The sequence below is a fragment of the Achroia grisella genome, unplaced genomic scaffold (genome assembly GCF_030625045.1).
Source record: "Achroia grisella isolate CSIRO2021 unplaced genomic scaffold, CSIRO_AGI_Agris_v1 utg515, whole genome shotgun sequence".
Taxonomy (NCBI): domain Eukaryota; kingdom Metazoa; phylum Arthropoda; class Insecta; order Lepidoptera; family Pyralidae; genus Achroia; species Achroia grisella.
The window spans coordinates 2,450,678-2,464,146 of NW_026712908.1; the positions used below are offsets into that span (position 1 = coordinate 2,450,678).

At 30.6% G+C, this 13,469-nt stretch overlaps 1 protein-coding gene across 1 annotated transcript in view; it reads left to right on the forward strand.

Annotated features, from left to right (window-relative positions):
• Positions 1-4,337: 4,337 nt before the first annotated feature.
• Positions 4,338-13,469, forward strand: part of LOC131847061 (uncharacterized) — a 55,610-nt gene continuing 46,478 nt past the window's right edge. The window contains exon 1 of the mRNA XM_059196510.1: positions 4,338-4,470. The gene's annotated coding sequence lies outside the window, so the exon portion shown is untranslated. The remainder of the gene's footprint in view (positions 4,471-13,469) is intronic.

Below are 13,469 nucleotides of genomic sequence, written 5' to 3' on the forward strand. Positions count from 1 at the left end.
TGGTTTTAAAAATTTTATTCACTTATACTACATAATATTTAATTTGGGTTCCTATTACTAACATAATGTAAAATCTTTCCTCATTGTATTTTAGTAGCATTATTTTAAATTTTATCAAATTTTATAACCCTTTGACATTTATAAATTTATTTAAGGTTACTCATGAACTGTGAATGTATTCTTTGTATTAATGTTTATGTTAAATCAAAGCATTTTGAAAATCGATTTAGTTTACTTTGTTAGCGATGTCAAATATCCATTAAAATTTTACGAACAGAACGCCATAAAATATATGGCATTATGTGTGCCTGCCTTTGTGTCTGTTTATTTACAAAAAGCAGCTAACAAAAATTTTATATTCCAGACCATGAAGGGGCATCAGTCAATCGTAATCAAGTTAGGGTTACCGTCAATTAAGGGCCCGCACTCCCCTGTTCAGTAATTTTATTGATTAGAACGATTTTCAACAAGGGATACCCATGGCCCATTGTAATCGAATAGAAACGATGGGTAATAAAAATGTACCTACTGCACATGTTATACAACGCTGTTATACATTGATAGACATGCCAATTTACATATTATTATATATTATTTACATCCTTCTTTATATTACACTAGCTGTAACCGCAACTTCGTCGGCGTAAAATGACGATCCCTTCATCTCGTCTTTCAACCTTATCAGCGTCTAGACTATATGTAGACCAAATTTCATTTAAATCAGTTCAGTAGTTTCGGCGTGACAGACAAACAGTTATTTTCGCATTTATAATATAAGCAAGGAAGTGAGGAAATTATTATGCAACATACGTAAATAATTAATCAGAAATTTCATTATTCATGATTACAAAAAAAATATTGAAAATTGAACCATATGCAGTACATTAAAATATATCCATACATTAGTCTTTACTATGTAGATAAGCCTTTGCGTGTTCAAGATATCTATTATAATCAGTTTCATTATTTTGTAGTCAGATCCCTGCAGGGTAGGCAGAGATAACAGAATATGTTAGAAACATAGGAATATCGAAATGCATGCAATTTTCAAAGCGTATGTGTTTAAAGTTACTCAGCAGGTAGGTCAGTAGGTACTCCTAGTATTATAAAATTATTGTGTACCTTATTTTTGTATACTTAGAAAAAGGAAGGCATAAGTAAGACGGTTAGCATTTTTAAATAGGGTGTACAGTTTTAATTCCAGCTGTATTACTTAATTGATATTTATGTGGTTTTAATTTTAGATTTAACCTAGTTGTCACTACAAATACCTAGAACAATTGTTAACGAATGTTCTGGAAATACGTGACGTTGTTGCTCGTTGTTTTCCATTCAGTTGATAAGATAAAGCCACCATCGTCTCTATGTCAAACCCACGTTTATGTATTCAATTTATGGCTAAATGTCCTTGAGCTTTGATTTAATATTCCAACATCAAGCGGGTAGGTCTTGTTGCAGTGGACGGTGAACAAAACGGCGCCATTCTGATGTCAAGTTTGAATGGTGTAACGGGGGCCCAAATCACGTAGACGAAAAACAATCATAGACATTCTCAATTTAAACTGTATTGTTCATCACGTCCTCAGTCTATGGTCTTTTGTTTGGGGCACAGTTTGATGTGGAGGTGTTGCTGTTCTTTGCTCTAATTTACAATGACGTTTTGTTTGGCGGAGTTTGGTGTCAAAATACGGGTGATGATTCTCACCTGACTTAGGACGGTAGTTTATTAATATCATTAAATAAATATTAATATCTATTATTCCTTGATTGTTTCTTATTCTTTGAAAGAAGGTCTTTATGTATTTATGTATATTTAAGAAGTCGACTCATATATTTATTTGACTCCGAAAATCTTAAAGTGAAATATTTAAAATACGTAAACGGTAAATACGGTTTCTATAAGCATAAGCTAAGCTTTTGCTAACACAGTTTGAGAAAAAACATCAAAAACAAAAGTTTAATTTTAGGTACCCATTGGGTAGTTTGTTGTATTTAAGTATACCTACCTACTGAAGTAAGCCTGAAATATTATTAATAAAAACACTATTATTACTTCTTAATTTACTTCTTGTTGTGTAAAACATAATTGCATTAAAATAATATATTATCAAGTAAGTTCAAAATTTTGCAATTATTAATGTAAATAATTCGGTTCTTGTAATAAATTAATCTTTAGTCTATGCTTCACCAATCAAAGTTAATTTAAATTTGAATACGTGAACTTGTGCGAAATAGACGGATTTTCCTGTAGCACTAATCTGAACTTGTTTATGGATAATTTGGTATATTATAAAAAAATATTATTTTAAATTAAAATTACTTTCCAAGTTAAATTGTATTAGTTTAATAGTAGGTAATCTCTGTTTTTTGACAATCATGATTAACGATACTTTATTTTATTTATTTAATTCATGTTACTAATGATCTAATAAAATAAAAATATAAATTATATCTGTGATCACGGCACTGACGACGGAAATCTGTTAATCGGCCGTTCTTGATTCAAAATGGCTGTATTTTTTTATATAATTGGAATGGTAAATGAACTGACTGTCCACCTGATGGTAAGTGGTAACCGTCACCATAACCGTCACATATACATGAACAGCACTAAGGACATCACGTTATCATGTGACGTTGTGCCCCAAGCTCAACTCAAGCGCTGCCATTTCGGACTAAGATTTCATCCCTCCATACCTCCTTATCCTGTAATTGCACTGCCTTATCTGACTATCCTACGGAAACATGTTACAAAGCAAGCTGCTTGGCGACGAAATAGAGGAACAGGAGTTCCCCAGTACTAAGGTAGACTTTGTACATTCTATCCCAGTATATCTAAATTGTGTAAAACACAATACATTGTTTCAAAATGGCAGTATTATAACACATTTTTCTTGTGGTGATAAATATTTCCGAAGGAGGCGTACAATAAGTCTGATTATTGTAGTATTTAAATATAACTTTATTGTAATTAAATTTATTTACATAGGTAATTTAATTGTACAACTAAGAACCTAAACTTTATTTGAATAAAGAATGTTCTAATAAAATAAAGAATTATTGAAGAAAATCAATTTAAAAAATGTTTATCCGTTACCTACATGGTAATATATATGCTAATCTAATGTCTACACACCCCTTGAAAATATTTTCTGCGTGCGCCATAATGTATTACCCCATTATATTACCCCACATATTATAATATATATATATATATATATATATATATATATATATATAAGTACTACCTGTTGTATTTCCTTCACCGGAGAGTCAGTCAGAAATATAAATTTATATATAGTTTTTTTAAATTTAAGTTGAATTGAACTTTATTCCTCTTAGGCGTAATTCATCTCTAGGTTCTCAATATCATTCTATTAATATCTTTGTCTATTAAAACCATTATGATTAATATTAATTATTAATTGTTGTTTTCATAAGTATAACATTAATATTGATCTAAATTTGAGCAAAATATAGATGAATATGGAATCATGTATATATTCCTAAGAACAATTTAATCTATTCAAAGTCTATAAACCAAAACTATTTGGAATTATAAGTCCTGTTACCATGACAAAGTATTAAATATGGGTTTATACACGTTTGGGTGCCCCTACGATGGATTTAATTATCGGTATAAAATCGATAGCGTTGCAGACGAGAAAACGCATCGATATCAAATCACGCCCCTGAAAGTGATCGGGAAAAGTATTCGAGATGCAAGAGAAGCGGATCCCGGTCGCTTGACTCGAATATAAGCCGAAACAGACGTGTCGGCGACCTCACTGTACCCGCTACCACTAATGAGTAATGTATTACGGACAGCTGTTGATCCGTATAAGTGCGCATTCCAATGCGGGCTGACGATATTCAATAGAAATATTCTTCTGATAAAAGAGAGGGAGTGAAAACACAAAGTACAGAAGAAAATTTGATGTAAAAGTTTAGCTTTAATTATTTAAAACTATTAAAAATTATATACATACATATGAGGTCAGTTAGTTAGATGGAATATCTATCTGTATCTTAATCATCTTAATTATTAAGTCTTATTCCCGACTTCGCCTGCAATTTTTGAAGTAATAGGTAGCCTTTGTTTATCTTTCTGATACAATCTATTTTCATACATTAATATGCGTTTAGTTACTTAGTCGAGAAAATGTAACAAAATAGACACACTTGCCCATTTATGTATATTATAGTATGGATTTTGGATAAGCGAGCAATGGATGTGCAAAATAAGTGAATAACGAACGTAACAAAACTTATAGTAGAGAAGCGCTTAGCCCCGCTTCCCTCACTGGAGAGGGCGACCGAACCGAACCTCAGTCCTCCTTGAACATTAGTCGAGTTACGTTCTCTCGTGCTAAATCAGTGCCGGTTAAAACAGTTCCATTTTTTTATATTAAAAAAAACTGTGTTGTGTTTTTATCTTTTACCATTTCCATCTTTGGATTTTTTGTAATCGTAAGTATTGATTGTTTTATATTTATTTTGTTTTTGGTGACAGCTTAAAGCTCGTATTTAAGGCTTTGTAAAATTTGAAAGGTAAAAGAAGCCTGGCGTGTAACTAGTCTTATTGCATATCGTAAAATAGATGCGCACTTTGATTGCAATATAGGAGCAGGAAATATCAATAAATTATTTATTACAACATCACCTGTTTGTGATCTCATTGATGAAGCAATGTCTGATAGACTGATTATAAATTTATATCTAGAATACATTAGTCACACGTCCATATATTTAAAAATAAAGGTATTTTTTTATGTATTAAAACTTGTTCATTTTAGGAATTCAAATTAGATTCGTCTCACAAAAAATTACGGCAGTAAAATACTCTTATTAATTTGGTTACATATTATTGTCATTAAAGTAGAATGAGATCATTTGGCTTATTAAAAATTGGCGCCAGATGTCCAAGGGTGCGATAGACTTAATTAATTAATTAAAAATGTTGACAATACTGTCGTGAATGTAATTAACTAATTAAAAATAAGTAAACACTGCGAATTATAAATTAGGCATGTAGTTGTTTATTATCGTAACACTCTTCTGCAATTTATCAGAATACGTAAGTTATTTTTTTTTAAATAAATATTGTTTTAGAATAGATCGATCGATTGATGAAGTGAAAACATATATAAAATGTGATGTATAGATGTGGGATAAATTACAAGGATTGAATGAATAGATTATTATTAAACTCAAATTATTAATTGTTGAAATAATTCAAATTTTGTAACTAAGAAATTCCTTCCTACTACAAAATATTCCTTCTACCTGTAGTTTAGATATAATCTTATCTGTGGTTATAATAATATTTATTTGAAAAAAAAAAGAAAGCCGAGTGAAGATGTATAAATAGTCGATTTACTGTAATAATTACAAACTGAGGTAATATTAGACAATTTTTTCTTTTAAAAAAGACTTACAGCTGTAAGCGATGTATTTATTGTATTGTTCGCACGATGGCTATATTTGCATTGTTTATTTTCATGTGGGAATTTACAAGCAATTATCGATCAGAAAAACATGGCTAAAATTACTGGTAGCTGTCTACTTAATAAACCACTGCCATTGACAGATAAAGATGGAAACATGTACTTTTCTTCAGGAGCTACTAATTGTATCTACTCATATAACGCAGTGAACAATAAGAAAAGATTATGCTCTGCTTGTCCCATGGTTGCTATAGAGATAGTCATAAGATATTGCATTTATATATATACATGTATGTATATTTGACAAGTGGGTTTTGTTCCACAAACAACAGCCCGAAAAAAATATTATAATTATAGCCTAGGCTAACAATAAAATTGAACTCATTTCAAGTAAAATACGATAAAATAAATTGACTTGAATACTTCTTATTTTAAGTAGTTATTTGATAAATAATAGACATTAAAAAAGTTAAATAGGAATGAAACGTTGCATAACGATTTCTGATGAAAATTTATTAGTTACAATAAGTTTTCAACAGCACGTGTTTTTGAACAAATGGATTGAAAAACAGAGGTCGGGCAATCTGAACCTCAAAGTTTCACGAGCTAAAGAATGGACTGCGTAATATAAAGTATTGGCATAATTACACTGACATCATTTTATGACTAACTACAGCCTATAATAATATTTACACGTGTCTGCCAAATTTTAAATCATGTATTTTAATGTCGTAATTGATTTGTACTATGTTTACATAATAAAAAATAAATATTATTGAATATAACTGTACCTATGTCTAATAACATGGTTTCTATTGTTTTACTCTTTTTAGTTTTTTTGAATAATATTGAAATAAAAAATATTAAGTTTAGTCGGTATACAATTTTTATTTAAACAAAACATCAACCGAGTTTTACCAATTATTTTCAGCTTTTGCATTCTGAATGTGACTGCAGAATTAAAATATGACTATTCAAAAAGAGCTTTATTAGAGCTTAAAGAATATTTTATTTGAATACAGATTGCTTCTTTTCTATTCTAAATTAGAGCAATTTCTTTAGATTTACGTTACTCTTTTTTTTATTAATTGGATAAGTAAGTTCCTCATGTCTTTGAATGTTGAAATATATTTTTATCTACATGTGAGTAATTTTATACTTAATATACATAAGTAATTTAATACGCGTATTTATTATGTAAATGAAGAACGCTTTGATTGCAAAATATAATAATGTATAACATGTATTGTAATCAACCTTTCTAATATAATATATGAACGGATATACGTAGGTATTGATTTCATATATTTGTATTTATAATCGTAAGCATTTAAAAAAACTTGTACTGCAAGGAGAACTGTTGAAGTGTTATTTTTTTAAAGAAAATAATGTCCTTCCATAAATTAATAGTAATAAATAACAGTAAGTACATATCTACATCTGATAATGTAACTGCCAAAGAAATTGCCCTTATAGAATTCTACCAAGTCCTAAACATGGCAGTTTACGTAGTTTTAAAACTAGATTCAGAATGGAAAATCAATAAAAACACTTAATTGCAAGAAACAGTATCAACAATGGCATTTTATTATCAAAATATTTGCTTCATTAACTCCAGAAAGCATTATAAATCTGGTGGCTAGAAGGTAGAGAATCTACTCGATTCTATCTATTGACTATTTTTAGATTAGAAATTTCCACAGACTTCGTTAATAATAATTTAGCACAAAGTATAGGATAAACTTACCGTGTTTATATGTATTGTTTATATTACGTTTCAAACGTTGTTTAAAATTGAAAAATTGCCGACTAGTTTGTAAAATAGAAATTTTTATGCATTATACACTTTAATAAATTAGGTCAATATGTTACCAGTGCTTGTTTTTTAAACAAATGAATATGGAATGGTGCATCCGCCAGCGCATGACATTGACGCAGCCAGGTGCACTATTCTCGTCATTGAAAATATGGAAGATGACGTCATGAGATGAGCATGAAGTCGTGTCGATCAAATGTGGCGAACTCGTCATAATGGTTTTCGGGAGGACCGCGCGGGGGTCGACCTGACAGATGGCTAGGATAGTCCCCATAACTAATTACCTCCCCCCCTCCCCCCCTCAACTCCTTGTTACGAAAGTACGAGAATGAACATAACAAGAATAGAATCTCTTATCTTGACAATCTCATGCTTAAAGAAAATGTTATCTATTTAGATAAAGGTGGAAATTCTTTCAAGTTGCATCATCAGATAAGTGTTAAATTTTTTAACAGTGGAATCAATAGTTACTGCAAAGATATTTTGTAAAGGTAGTACTTAATATAAATTTAAATTGTTACGAATAAAATAAGGTTGTTATTAATTGGCATTGCTTAGTTTAGTCATAGAAGATTTACAGATTATAAAAGTAGGTATTCTATATCAAACCTTGTTTGTCAGATATTGTTCTAGATATCTCAAGAATTACAAATAATGTAACCAAAATAGGTATCAATTATAAGATTAATGTAGAACGTTAAATATACGATATTTACTTGCATAATAAGTGACTAAAATAAAAATTAAATAAATTAAAAGACGTAAAAAAATAGTTTGTCTGTAACACCATTTGTAAAGTACGATACGATGCATATTGCAATTGCGACGATCCGGAGTACCGAATATTGTTTCTTTGTTTGCCAATTAGTTCATTGACACATACAGTCCAACTGACACTAGTTATTGGTGATCCGACGACCACTCGCGAATTATAATGAGGTGCCAGTGATGCCATATTGGGGTATTTTCCCTCAAATTTGGGAGAATTTTGCGACGATGGGCCCCAAATTTAGGAAAGAGTAATTTTTGAAGGGAATAAATTAAACTTATTAGTATTTTGGCATGATAAAGCAAAGAACGAGACATTCAATACAGACTGCGAAAATACAGATTTTCGTTATGGGGGTAATATTTCTTGCTAGTTATAATATTTTGTGAGCATTTTAGACAAAATTTGTAGGAAAAACAAGACGGTCATCTGGTAACACTGCACGGTAGAAACAAGTTAGGTACGTCCGTCTTATGTAGAGATTGTGACGTGTTAGTCTCGTATTCCGGTTACTCTGTTTTGATGAGAGATATAATGTTAAACCAGTCCATTCACCGGTTTCAATTAAGCCTTATATTAATGACAAAATGGCAGATGATGTTTTGGGGATGTAGACAGAAATAAATGTCGCAAAATTCAATTGACGAACAAAACATTTATCTCGATGTAATTAATAAGAAACTTCTGTTTTTAATAGGTTACCTACTGTATTGCTTAATATAGGAGCAAAACATTTGGCCTGAAGTCAAAGATAATCATAATTTGTTCAGAATTGAATTACTTAAAAATATATTTAAAAAACAAGGAAGGTTATAGGTTATTTATATACCATCTACTATTCTAATAAAAGAATACTTAGATAGAATGAACAATTATAATTTTCAGTATCTATATGACGAATATACGTACAGAGCAAAATACAGTTAGTAAGTCAATCAATTAGCTCGTTCTAACAAATTTCTAACTGAATAACTGTCTATCAACACACATTTTGACCTAAAACTTACCAACAGGCAAGTTTTCTACCTATTCTTCGTGACTGAAACTGCATTCGAAATACGCTTAAAATTAAGTTCATTTGAATAACATTATGTCTATTCTATTCCAAGTCCCTTACGCGGTAGATAGGGACATCCAAGTCCTATTAGTTTCTATTAACACACACAGCTCTTACTCCATTCGCATTCATAACGTGTTTCATATATACACGCCAGTTCCGGAGACTCCTGGAAAAAAAACACATCAACCTTCATGCAAATAGTTATACCTACTGAGAGACTTGCCAATTGTATTCATAAGTAGAAATACTTATGACATTCGATAGTTATGAATTCATGAATCTATTGTAACCTTTAACTTGAAAGATTACCTTTTTTGGTACATTTATATAATGTCTACATGTCTTTGCATACGTAAACTGTGAATCCGGAACTCGGGACGGAAAGCACGCCTCTTACCAGTATCATAAGGAAATAACAGGTGATAAGTTACACCGATTTATGGCTCCATACAGTTTAATACATCATAAATTATTTATTTAATTAAAGCCGAAATGGGATAATGTCTTCATAACACCATGCTTACAATATTCCAAGCGATTAAACAGTTGTTTACTACCATTAAAATAGGTGAATTATAGATATTTTATTTACCAGTAACCCGCCCTTTTTTGCAAGTATATATATATACTGATATATTTTTTGAATAACACCGAATCCTATATAAAATTACTTATAGTAATAATAATAACAACCCTTTACAATTAATACAGCGCCATGTAGTCCCACGGTTAGCAGATTTAGTGTTATGTGTATTAAACAACTGATATGAATACTTTTTTTTGTAAATATGTACATACATAATATACATAGAAAGCACCCAGATCGATACAAACAATTTTATTTTATTTCATGAATACAAATATTTGCACCGTGCGAGGAATCGAACCCGCGACCATCGGAAGTAAAGCGGTGTGCTAAACCTAGACCACCAAGGTCAATACGTGAATTATGTAATAACCGAATCTACTACCATCGAAAATTCGCTGACAACTAGGTACATCACCATCGAAGTGGTAGTATAAATAGGTATTTTAACACTTTTTTTAAAGGGTATATAACTGTTTAAAAATACTGTTATTTTAATTTTGTTTTATTGTTGTTATAATGATTCTAGACTAGCAATTATTTATAATAGCCATTCTAGAATCATACCAAATAGGTGATACAGTAAAAGATTTCGAGAAGGTAGCAACCGGTTTTATACAGCTTTGGTTTGAACAACTGCATACAGTCTCATACGACATACGTAGGTATACAATCTGTTGTTACAGTCAAAATCATCGAAGTTCTGCAGCCGGTAGGTATGACGTTTTTGGCTTACGCTGTTGTTATGTCTGTCATTATGTTTGAGTTGTACTTTATTGTTGAGGTGAATGACGCACGAGTCATTTTTTTACTATTCAGTGCTTGATATAATGAATCGAATTATAAAAAGGATGTTTTATTTATGTAGAAGGATGGTGATGATGGAAATGTACTATATATAATTTTCACATAGGTCGGAATGGACCACAAATAAATTTTATTATTTTACTATTCACATACATACTCATATAATAGTTTATTAATATTAATTGGATATAAAATGTTAATTTGAACTCTATCACAAGTGAGTAGATACGATAATGTATCGTTGTGATTCTCCATATCACTTTCTTGTAACATAATAAACAGGGTGAAGGGTCTTATAAGCATTATTAGGCGGCTTACTAATTACTTACTGGAGAGGATCAACCCTTCCCAAATTACAAAGACTTATTCCTTTATACTGTTCGTTGAGCCATTAATGTCAACACAAGTTAAATTTGTTGTAGTTAGTTAATGATACAATTTACATAATTAACATCTGGTATTAAATATATTATTTGCCTGGGGGAAATGAATTGTTAGTAAGTTCAAGTATCGGCTTCTTTGCTAGCAATGTATAATACCATGTCAGGTTGACCTCCAACCTGTCCCCACTGGAAACCATTGTGGTTAATTTTTGGTGAAATCTTCAGGATAAGCTAAATAATCTAACATTATCCATATCCTATGTAAATTACTATGTGCAATCTGCAAAGTTATTTCATATAAAGTTATATATCCTTTAATAAATCGGAAGACCGTCACAAAAACATAAATGGTAAAGAGAACAGGAACAAAACTACGAATAATAAATTAAGTATCAGACGGGACTTTGTCTGAAGCAGGAAGATAGAACAGGAAGATAGAATAGAATATGGTATACCGTTTCGCAAGTATTTTGTTGTAATAATAACAGAAATGTGAACAAAAGAATTACGATAAAAATTACCTGGATTAAGATAAATATGTGTCTACATAAAATAGTGTATAACAATAAGGACCCCGATTTAAGGGCGCTACCAGAGAGAAATTTTACATAATGTTGTTTATGTTTTCTTTCTATTTTCATTACTAAATCCAACAATCAATTTGGTTGAGAGTTGATTCAACTGTTAGACAGAAATATAGAGTACAAGTACTAGAAATATTAGTTATTATTTCGTAGTCAAACCTTTTCCTTATACTGAATCAACCATTTCAAAGACCTACTTTAATTCAGGGTCAGACTAAACCCGTTATTACAATCTAGATTCTAATGTTCACTAATAAGAACGTCACAATTCAAAAACACTTATATATGGTAGGTTCTACAGTTACGATAATTTATTGTCATTATTATTATGTAACCAGAAGACGCCTTCCCTTGAGATGAAATATAAAGTCGCTGACAACATTTGGTAATTAACCAAAGTTATAGAGCAATTAAGTAATTCAAAAAAATACAATTACTATACGAAAAGTAGTACTTTTAAACTTGTATGCTTATTTATTTAGGCAGACTAAAAAATGAATAAGCATACATTTAAATAAGATTAACGATATTTTCTTTATATTTATATCATTTATAAATGATATAAAACAACAATTTTCCACTGCGTTGAAAATGAAATTCAAATATCAAGTACCAAATATAGTTATAAATATAAGAGATAGTAAGTAGGTACTATTGAAAGCTTTTAATTATTAAAATAACTAACTAAAATAACTGATAACAGTTAGATAAGCATAGATAGAAACATACAATGCGATTGTTAAACCACAGTCAGACCGGTTCCAGTCACCAGGCTAATTCCACCTCTAACGCGGAGGTTTACGTTTAACTTGTTCGAGCTTTAACTTATAGTCAGGACACAACTAACTTAAGCTCGTGACTTGCTCAATGAGTCATTGGTCAACACACATACAATAGATGTGGCCGCTATGATTCATACGTCAGCTGTTTGCGCCGTGATTCAGGATCGAATCCTGTGAATGTTTTTCTATTTGTAAATCAATGTCCAATGCATTCCGAATGCATGTCAATGGCTGTTAGTTTTGTAGACGGAGTGTATTTATAAGGTAGTGAAGTTCTATTTCTTGTACTGTGGATATCATCTGTCAATTTCATTAGTATTGGTTTACCATGTTTGATATATTTGACTGCTTCGGTAATCTAGCGGTTTAGCATACCGCTTTATTTCCGATGGTCGCGTTTTCGATTCCTCGCACGGCAGTTCACGGCACAAACATTTTTATTTATGAATATTATTGTTTGTATCGGTCTGGGTGTTTTCTATATAATATGTATTTATTTACGAAAAATATACATATATTGTTGTATTTAAGAGTTACCTAGTACCCATAACACATGCTGTAGGTAGCTTAACTTGGGAGTAGTTGGCGCTGCGTAAAATGTCCTGAGATTATTATTATTATATAATTATGATATTATTAAACTAAAGGTAATTAGCGCCATGCACAGATATAGTTTTTATTATAGGCTGTAGTTTCAAGAGTTTTTTCCGCTTTGATTGTTACAAAGTTAGCTGTACCTATTTTGCCATAGAAGCATTAGAGCATCATTGAAATTCTAAGAATATTAGGAGATTACTCATAGTTTTCCTATTTATTAAATTGTAAACACAATGTCAATGTTATTTAAGACTTTGTATACTTACCACAAGAAAGATAATTTCAAAACTTTTCAAAACTACACTATAGTTTTGAAAAGTTTTGAAATTATCTTGGAAACATGTCGGTAATATAATTAAGTCAATAAATTATTTTGTAAATTATATCTTACTAATATTATTAACGCGAATGTTTGTGAGTATGGATGTCTGTTACTCATTTACGCAAAAATAGTGAATGGATTTTGATGAAACTTTACAGTAATATAGCTTATGCATCAGAATAACACATAGGCTATATTTTTTATTAAAATTTAACGCAAGTGAAACAGCGGGCTAGCTTGTAAAACATATGATATACAATTATATCGACCCTGTCATAAACTACACACACAAAAGACACATGGAATTTATAAAGAT